We start from the raw sequence: 10,679 nt of genomic DNA, 5'->3' as shown, positions 1-10,679 counted from the left end.
GTTTAAAATTTAATAAGGTTTATAACAATTATATTGATATGATAACTAATTCATCCCCACTTTCAACTATCTTGGTGGACTTTACTTTCTAATAGATTGAAAGTGTAAATGTGAGATTTGATGAATTTGTAGAGAAGAATGATGTAGAAAGCAAGAGGGAACCTAAAGATTACAACAAGTTTGTGTATGTCTATAAAGAGGCACTTGATACATTGCCTAAGTTACAACATAGGCCTGTCGAGCACCAAACAACATCACCTGAGTTACAAGATGCTTTACCCGAGCACTAGAAAATACAACTTGAGAAGAAGATGAAACCCTACCAAGTGTAGGAAATGTTGAAAATCAAAGAACCGAACCTATATTGGCCAAATATGTGAGAAAGAATCATTCCCATAGACAAATTATTGGAGATACAAGTGTTGGAGTACAAACAAGAAGTAAGTTAAGAGACGATACCTATATGATTGCTGATTTTGACTCAATAATAGTTAAAGTTGCATTAGATAATGAGGATTGGATAAATGTGATGAATGAAGAGATTGATCAAAGTAAGGAGAACATTACCTGGACATTAGTACCAAGACCTTATGACAAAAATGTGATAGGAACCAAATGGATGTTTAGGAACAAGCTAAATAAAAATGGAGAAGTGGTAAGGAACAAGGCAAGAATGGTTTGCAAGGGTTATGCACAAGAAGAAGGAATAGACTATGGAGAGACTTTGGTACCTTTGGTAAGACTAGATGGAGTAGGAATATTATTGGCTTATGCCACCTACAAGAAGTTCAAATTTTATCAAATAGATGTCAAATCCAAATTTCTAAATGGAATACTTGAAGAGGAGGTATATATTGAACAACCTAAAGGATTCATTGAAATTGAAAAGAGGAACATGGTTTGCAAGTTGATCAGGGCATTATATGGATTGAAACAAGCACCAAGAGCATGGTATGAAAAGGTACATTCACATTTGATTAATATTGAACTTGCAAGAATCAGTGAGAACAATAATTCATATCTAAAAAATGAACCTAAAGATATGATATTCATTGCTGGAATATTTGTTGATGACATAATATTTGGAGGAAATGACATGTTGTGTAAGACATTTTCTGATCAAATGATTATAGAATTTGAAATGTCAATGTTTGGTGAGATCAAAACTTTCATTGGATTACAAGTCAATCAAAAAAAGAAAGGTATAAATGTGACTCTGTCTAAGTATGTGAAAGAAATATTGAAGACTTTTAGGCTGGATGAGTTAAGCTAGTTTACACCTATGGTAACTAGAGTGAAATTATCAAAATAAGACACTACTAGAGAGGTAAATGAGACACAATACAAATCTATGATTGGTAAGTTACAGTATGTTGTACATAGTAAACCAAATATTGCACTTGCTATTGGAATTGTTTCAGGGTTTTCATCTAATCCAAAGGAGACACACATGACTACTATGAAAAGGATATTCAGATATCTCAAAGGAAGTAAAGTTTATGGCTTATGGTACAAACAAGATGATGACTTTAATCTTAAAGTCTACACAGATGCTAATTGGGCTAGCAATGTTGATGACAAAAAAAATAAAAATGGTAGAGCTTTCTTTTTGGGAGAAAGACTAATTACATAGACAACTAAGAAATAAAGTTTTATTTTACAATCAACTGTTGAGGCTAAGTATGTTGCTATTGCAAAAATTATTCAAATATTGTATGGATTGAGAAACAATTGGAAGACATGCAAGAAGAGATAATTGAGCCTGTTACTATTTATTGTAATAAAACTAATGTAATAAATATTTCAAAAAATATGGTGATGCATGCAAAAATAAAGCACATATCAATCAAGTATCAATATTTGAGGGAGAAAGTATAAGAGAAACATGTGAGGCTTGAATATGTGAAGTCTAAAGAGAAAATTGATGGCATATTTACTAAGCCATTGCCTAAGGATACTTTTGAGTATCTAAGAGGTAAACTAGGGGTCCCACCCCTATCCAAAACTCACCAAGTGAAGTTGCATGCTGCATCAATTCATGGATGAGTTATAATATCTTTGAAGAGTTGATACAAGAGTTCACACTTTAGGAACATTTTTGAAGTTGTGAAGATGATTGTGATGAAATTGATAAAATTTATACTTACAAGGTACAAGGTTTTATAAGTTTCATATTGAAATTTATAAAGACCTTTTGACATTGTTGTCAAAGGGGGAAATGTAGTGAAGTATAAGAATATTATCGAATGGTGAAGTATACCCAAAGGGGTAAAAAATTTATAGAGAAAAATTGCACAAGGGAGAAATACTGATGAAGATTGTTGCTACTAAGATACATACTAAATTATAAGGAACTTGCTGATGAAGACAAAGAGATGAAAAGTTGCATTGTTGAAAATGTGTACATTTGATTATCTTATGTAATGTTTTGTAATGTAGAATCTTATATCATGTGTTTCCATCAATGCCAAAGGGGGATATTGTTAGCCCCAACTGATAATGTAATTGGTAATGCCATGAATGTATGTTAAAGAGTCATATAAGTTGTTGTCATTGATTTCAAATTCTTAGTTGGCTAGAGATTATGATAAATAAGTAGAGTTCTATATCATTATGATTAATGAAGAGGATTTTATCGATGATGAGGATTTGATCGATGAAGAGGATTTGAAGAAAGTATGTTGAAGAGAGAATTGATAAGTATGGTATTCAATGAGAACTTGAAGGAGTTGGATAATGATAATATAATGGTGGTTTTGTTATTTTATAATCTTGCAATATTGTAATGTATTGAGATATACAAGCTTAACTGAGTGACAAAATTAAATATGGAAGAGTGTATTCATTGAGTGACTACAATGATCATCCAACCAATGGAAAAGTAAGACGGAAAGCTAGTATTGTCCGAGCGGGTCTAGTATTGATCGAGTATTATATTACCAAAATGAAATGTTGTGTTCACCAAGTAACAATTGGAAGACCAAGTTGAAAAAATTGGAATCTAAGGCTGACTTTTTATGGAAATATGGAATGTTCAAGATGGTCAAAGATGTGAGTCAAAGTTTGTTGCAAGATCAATGATTGGGAATTTTAAATAAGGATTTGATGATGGAGATTAAATAAAGATAAGGAAGAGCATGAAGGTCTATGCCAAGTTATATTTTTTATGTGGTTAAGTACATTGAAATTTGAGATAAATGATTATAATTAAGTGACAATAGATGGAAGGATCTCAAAGCCCAAAAATAACTATTTATGGAGAAGATCAAGACAAGTTTTAGTTACTGGGTTGATGTTGATGTCGTTATAAATGCAAACTATTGAAAGAGGTGAAAGAATACAATTGAGCTAGGTGAAATGAGTAGAGTAGAGGAAGGAAAAATAAAGATTAAATCAGTCAGTCAAGAGTACAATGTGGATAGGAGATCAGAGTGGAAGACTAAACATAGACAAGAATAGAAAGGATACTTTAACAAGCAAGGTAGTGCTATACCTAAACATATCATTTTTTACAATGCTACTTTTTAATCATTATAGAAAAAATCTCATAGACCAAGTGGACCCAAAAATTTTGTGAAATCATATATGGTAACACTAATTAGTGGTGTTTGTAAGCCCTTTTGAGCATGCCACTCTTTAGACAAGATCAAGGAGTGATAAGGTCTAAATGATATTTTGGTAAAATCTTCTAATAAGGTCACATTAACAATGTGTTGTAACATTTAACAATTGGATCTTAATAGATCTCACTTTAGAAGAGTGAATTTTTTTTGGGTTACCGATCCCAAGTGGTTTTTCCCTTATAACATGGTTTCCACATTAAAATATTACTGTCAAATTTGTGAGTGTTATTTTTATTGTAAGTCATTTTACATGTTATTTTCATTTTATTGCAACTTAATAATAACTAAGTTTTTGGTTGATAATAACTAAGTTTTATTACTGTTAGTCAATTAAATCATAACAATGAATGAATAGTTTTGAGTAAAGTGATTGAATGAGTTAATTATGAAGTTGAATGAGTACACTGAGTGAAAGTTTATGATGATGAATGTTGTTTGACACTTATTAAATTTTTAAAAGGGATAATGCATAATTGATTCACCCCCCTCTCAATTATCTAATACGTTGAAGAGAATAATTGAGTGCAAAAATGTGCTAGATGATGCTCTAGCTAAAATTAGACCCGACTTGAGTGATGAAGAGAGAACCAGACTAGTGGATGCACGTAGAAAAGAATTTGATAAGATTGTAAATGTATAATTAATAACTACAAGTTTGAAGAAAGAAGCATTTTCAACTGCAAATAAATTTTGGTCTAAACTGTATAATAAGGAAGAATCTAGCTTGAAAAAGAAGTCTAATAAAAAAGAAATGCCAAAGGAAAACCAAAAAACTAAGGCAATAGAACCAAAGGTTTAAAGAAGAAGAAAAAAAACTATTACACTGATTGAGAAGAAGGCTTAGATTAGTTAATATTAGGATATGGAGCTTAAGGAGAGTGGTGAGGTCTAATAGGAACATGCCACCAAAGCACCACCTGAAGTGGATGTACAACAAAAAGATGGCACACATGCAAGTGAAAGTCATCCAAATATTAATGATGTAATAATAATAGACTGAACTCCAAAAGACATAAATAAAGAGAAAGGTCATGATGTGACTAGTGCAATGGAGGAAACACATAAATATGATCAAGGAGGAAAGGAAACCAAAGAGAAAGAAACTTATGATGGAAATAGAGATCAATAATTGGCTATAATAGAGATTCCCAAAGATACAATGAGATAGGAAACATAAGAGGAAGAAATGACCAAGGAAACAGAGCATGAACAAAGGCAAGAGGATTTTCCCAAATCTCAACAAGGAAAGACTCCTATAGAGAACATACCATTTGTGTTGAGATAATGGGTGTTGCACTCATTGCATAATATTGTTATATTGTATTATTTTATTTATTATATAATGTTGCATCTAGATGGACATACAACATGTAAATATTCCCATGGGATATACTTGATAAGTGGTATTGTAACATTGTGATAATATTTCATGTAATTATTTAATATTGGGCAAAAGAATTAAATTTCCAATATTAAATGTGAGGTCAATGGGTTAGGTAGCATATGGTTTTAGCACATGGTTTATGTAATACCACTTGATGGTTTTGTGAGACTTGCTACTATATAAGAAACCACAAAGGTAGTTTTTGTGTGATAAGACATAAGACAACGAGGGAAAGAGTCGAGCAAGACAAGCCTTGACAGGTTAGCCAAGGGAACATCTGTGAATGTTGGAAGCATGACATGGGATGTGTGGATTCATGCTTGTTCACATGGATTACTTAGTAGTGGCTATGGATTTGAAGGATTCCATGGTTGTATTACAATGGTATTTTTTCTAAATAATACATGGTCGTGGATGCTTTTGGAGGCTAGGTTTTTCCCTCAATGAGAGTTTCCCAAGGTATATCTTGTGTCATAATTTTTGTGGGTATGTTGTCTATTCTCTTGCATGTGGATTTCAAATACATATTTATTTCAAATCTATTATGAGTTATGTGGAAACAATTATATTCTTTGTTGGAGGTTTTCTTACAAGTGGTATCAGAGCTATGGTTTTATTGTTGTAACCCTAGATTGAATCCATGAGAATACATGAGAGAATAAAAGAAAGTGCAAGATATATGAGTTTTTATTGCAGATCTGAGGGTTTTAGATTTGTTGTTATGATGGGATATTGATAGATTTTGGGCATGTGGAATTGTTTTTCAGATGTTTCATTTAAATGAGGGTTTTAGGGGGGAGCTTGCAGAAATGATCTTCTAGGTAAAAATAGACCTCACCATTGGATCTGGGTTGATGTTTCTATAAATTTTCATATAAAATATGTCCTAGTTTGGTCATGTTTAGAGGAAATGAAAGAGTATTTTTAGTTTCAACTCGTGATGGTCATCAAATTTAATCCCGTTGTAATTTTTGTCACAAAAAAAACTGTTGTGAAAATGGTAAAAAGACTGTCTTAGTGACACGACCATAACTTTCTCTTAGAATATCATATTTCAGACTTCTTATAGGCATTTGAAAGCTAATTCAGAGAACTACAACTTGGTGTAAGTTTAGTTTTGTGATTTTCACATTTTGTTATGTTTTAAGAGCCCAAAAGGTAGATGCTATTTATTTTCAGCACAAATTAGGGCATAACTTGGGCATATAGAGTTAGATTTTGGACTTCAAGTAGTCAACGAAAAGCTCTTAGAGAGCTCTACACATTGGTTTATATTTGGTGTAGGTTTGGCATGGTTTATTTGGTAATATATTGATCTAAACTATTTATGATATATATTGACTATAGTAACATTGTGAGTTTATGACATTGCATATTTTGGAGATTTAAGATTTGATGTCATTGTATACTCAATTAATATTTTAAATTATTCTCATGATGATGTGGTTATTAGTGTTTGGTTTGGATATGTATGATAACTTATTGGGTCTATAAGCTATGTAGTGTTGTAAGTGGTCTATACTTATAGGTTGCATTTATGGCTTGGATATGGGTTGTCTTTGCCCAATGATCTTTCATTATTGATGCATATTCAAATTGGTGGCTTAGATTTGGTTTGTCTATGCCCTAAGTCACATGATTTGCTGATTTTTTCTTCATGTAGAAGGGATGAGATGTTGTTACCACGTATAGTCATGGTGGAGGATTGTGGTTGACTATTTTATGCTGATAGGTTGGACACATTAAGAGTTAGATGCTCAATTCATGGATGTGATAATGGTGCCATGTATTTTGGCATGACACGATTGGATATACAGGTACATCCTTGATGTTCATTAGTTTGGATTCTTGATTTGGTTATGGTGGTATATCTTCTTGGTTGAGGATCATGGTTATTTTGTTTCTTTTTGAGGAGCTTATGATGTGCACTTTGATTTGTTTGATGGTTTGATGCCTTGGTTGATTCTCATCATTAGAGGATGCCTTTTTTTTTGTTCTAATATCATGGATAGCTTGGATATATGGTTTAATGGGAGCTTGTGACAATGATGAGGTGACAGTGCAGGATTAGTTCTTGGTTTGGTTTGTATCTTCTTGGTTTGGAGATCTTGGTTTCACTTGGTATTGAGACTTTGGTTGTGTATAGACCTAGAGGATCTTCATGTAGGAGATGGATTTCATGATGTCATGGGTGACTTGGTATGAAAATTGAGTGAGAGTTTTTCGCATTGATATAATGATTGAGTGTTTATAGATGTTGGAGGTTTGTCTTAGATCCTGTTGTTGCAAAATCATCTTTGACATTTGCATGTTGCACTTGCTATCTTTATGGTGTGTGAAGATGATTAGATTTTTAGGACTCATGGGGTTCTTGGTTATCTTCATGGTGTATGGAGATAGTTCTTCATGGTATGTGGAGATGGGTTTCTTCATGGTGTGTGGAGATGGTTGCATCTTGAGGACTAATGGGGTTTTTGGTAAAATTTTGGTTTATGCTTTCATTTGACATGTTATCCTTAGTGTGAGGATGTTTTTATTATTATATCATGGTATAATCTTGATATGCATTTAGAGTTTTGACATGTTATGGAATGTTCATATGGAGCATGTTATCTCTTTGGTTGAGATGGTTAGATCATGTTGTCATGTTTATGTTCTTGAGGCCATGGTCAGAACTTTGCTATTGATCTTGGTTTAATTTCTTGATATTGCGTATGTTGATCATAAGCTGGATACTTCATGATATTTCTATGTTGCATGCTCATGGATACTTAGAGATGGTGGTGATGTTGATTTCTATTAGATTAGAAAATTATTTGTTGGGATAGTTGACGGTTTCAACAGGAAAGTTCGAGGGGCATTCACCTAATATGGACTTGAGAGGAGATTGTTCTTAGATGAGTCTTGGTTGGAGACTTGGATATCTTGATGAGCATTCTCATTCCCTAGTCTTGGTCTACTCGGTGGTTTGCTACTTGAGAGGTATAGCCCATTATTTCTCTTAGGTGCATTATATTTATGCTTGTCTTTCATAGATATGGATCTTGAGCTATAGTACATGATTTAGATCTGGAGGGTTCATTTGAGAGATGGTTTAGCATTAGTTATCTCCATTTTCATATGTTGTTGTGCTGGTTGAATTTGGGAGATGGTTTTATATTGGGCATATTCACTGTATTAGGAATGGTTTATGAGTTTGATCTTCTTGTGAGAGGCTTACATCCATGATTAGTTATATGGTATGGCTTGAATGTTGTTGAGGCTTCTTGGTTGGGGTTTTATGGAGGAGATCATACTTACACAATTTAGATATAGAGATGTGTGTAGAAGGACATGATAGAGGTTATGATTTGCATAGTTTATCTTCGGTCTTGGTTATCTTTTTAGATGTTTGATTAGTCCTTTATCTCTTTGCTCTATTGGTTGTGCAGAGCTTGGGAGACTGTTAGAGATTTTTTATGAGTTGTTCTTGTAGGTTATTGGTTTATGTATTGTGGATGTCCTTGAGACTACACAGATTCACTTCTTTGAGATGTTGTGAGTGGATTGGTTATAGATTTGACATTATCTTTTTTAGTGGGAGATTCTTGGTATATATGTGGTAGGTATTACTCTTGAGGCTTGTAATTGCAGGTTACAAATTGGATATGTTGATGATGCAAGATTCACTTGGTATACCTTTGGAGGTATGGATAGTTGGATGGGTTTGGCACTTGTTGTGGGTGCTATTTCAGCTATGGATATTTTGATAGCTACAGATACATGTGATTACCTTTGGATCAGGTTTTTATGCTTGGCATTTTAGTTGGCATATGATTTTATGATCTTCTAATGTGACAGGTTTGGTGGCTTTCTCTTTGGATGATTTTATGTATGTTCGGTGGCAGTGGCATAATAGGAAGTCATATAATTCATGTTTGAGATGTTGGATACTGTGATTTTGTTGTGGGTACCATGACGGAGCACTTCATGCACTTTGATCCATGATGGTGGATGTGCTAGGAGGGATTGTTCCCTTGTTCATTTATGTGGCTACAGATTTACCTTATACAATGTATACAACAAGTGGGAGATTGTTGAGATAATGGGTGTTGCACACATTGCATAATATTATTATATTGTATTATTTTATTTATTATGTAATGTTATACCTAGATGGATGTGCAACATGTCAAGATTCCCATGGGATATACTTGATGAGTTGTATTATAGCATTATGATAATATTTCATGTAATTATTTAATATTGGGGAAAATAATTAAATTTTCAATATTAAATGTGGGGTTAATGGGTTAGGTAGCACATGGTTTATGTAATACCATTTGGTGGTTTTGTGGCACTTGTTACTATATAAGCAGCCACAAGGGTAGTTGTTTTGTGATAAGCCAAAAGACAAAAAGGGAAAGAGTCGAGCAGGACAAGCCTTGATAGGTTAGCCAAGGGAGCATTTGTGAAAGTTGGAAGCATGTCATGGGATGTGTGGATTCATGCTTGTTCACATGGATTATTTGGTAGTGGCTATGGATTTGAAGGCTTCTATGGTTGTATTGCAATGGTATTTTTGCTAAATAATACATGGTCATGGATGCTTTTGAAGGCTGGGTTTTTCCCTCAATGAGAGTTTCCTAGGGTATATCTTGTGTCACAATTTTTGTGGGTATGTTGTCTATTCTCTTGCATATTTATGTAAGATATATTATGGGTTATGTGGAAATAATTATATTCTTTGTTGCAAGTTTCCTTACAATTTGGGACTTCATCCAAAGGCCAAAGGAGCATCAAGAAACTTGAGAAAATTTAAGACATAAGAAAGAGAGATTAAGAGGAATTAGGCAAAAAAGAGAGGAATAGATGGAGATATGAATCCCTAAAATTGGTTGAATCATCCACATATGAGGATGAAAGAGAATTATATGATTTTGATGCAGAAGAAGTAATTAAGATGCATAAGCTTTTTGAGAAAGTGGATGAGATGGGTAAGCACCCAAGTCATCTAAATAGTAATAGAGATGAAAAAATATACAAGACTCATTGAGAACTACAAAATATTGAAATTATCTAGCAAGAGGCATGAGAGGGCAACTACATTGGTGAAGGCTTAAGAAATATTCAAACAAACAACACTAGAAGCCCTAAGTAATAATGAAGATGAAATGATAAGAAAAATTAAAGTTTTTGTAGATCATCTTTATGAAAAAATTAAAAAAAGATTACACAAGTCTTGAAACTATAGGTTTCAATGATAATTTTTGAAAAGAAAATAAGTATTGCTAAAGACAACTAAGGGGAGCTAACGTCATTAAGATATAAGATGTCAAAAGCACAGAAAGACATAACCCTTGTATTCCAAAAGGTCAACACATCACATACCATAACAAGTGATCTAGAGAAAAGGAGAGTGAAGGATCAATAAGAGATTGATGAAGCTTCCCCGACTTATAATCGAATTATTGGATCTACCTCAAAGCAGATAACAAAGATTCAAAATACCATGTACTTGGTACATTAGATGAGATAAGTGGAAAAGAAGAGAGCAATCTGAGTGATGGAAATTCAATATCTCCTATACCCACAATTAGGGATCATTAGTGAACATGTCAAGGATGCAGATGCTCAAATAGCCAAGCCACCTACAAAGACAAAAGATGCACTTAAAAGGAAATTGGTAGAGC

The sequence above is a fragment of the Cupressus sempervirens genome, chromosome 11 (genome assembly GCF_028749045.1).
Source record: "Cupressus sempervirens isolate cs-2001-9-10 chromosome 11, ASM2874904v1, whole genome shotgun sequence".
NCBI lineage: Eukaryota > Viridiplantae > Streptophyta > Pinopsida > Cupressales > Cupressaceae > Cupressus > Cupressus sempervirens.
This window is presented reverse-complemented; position numbering follows the sequence as displayed.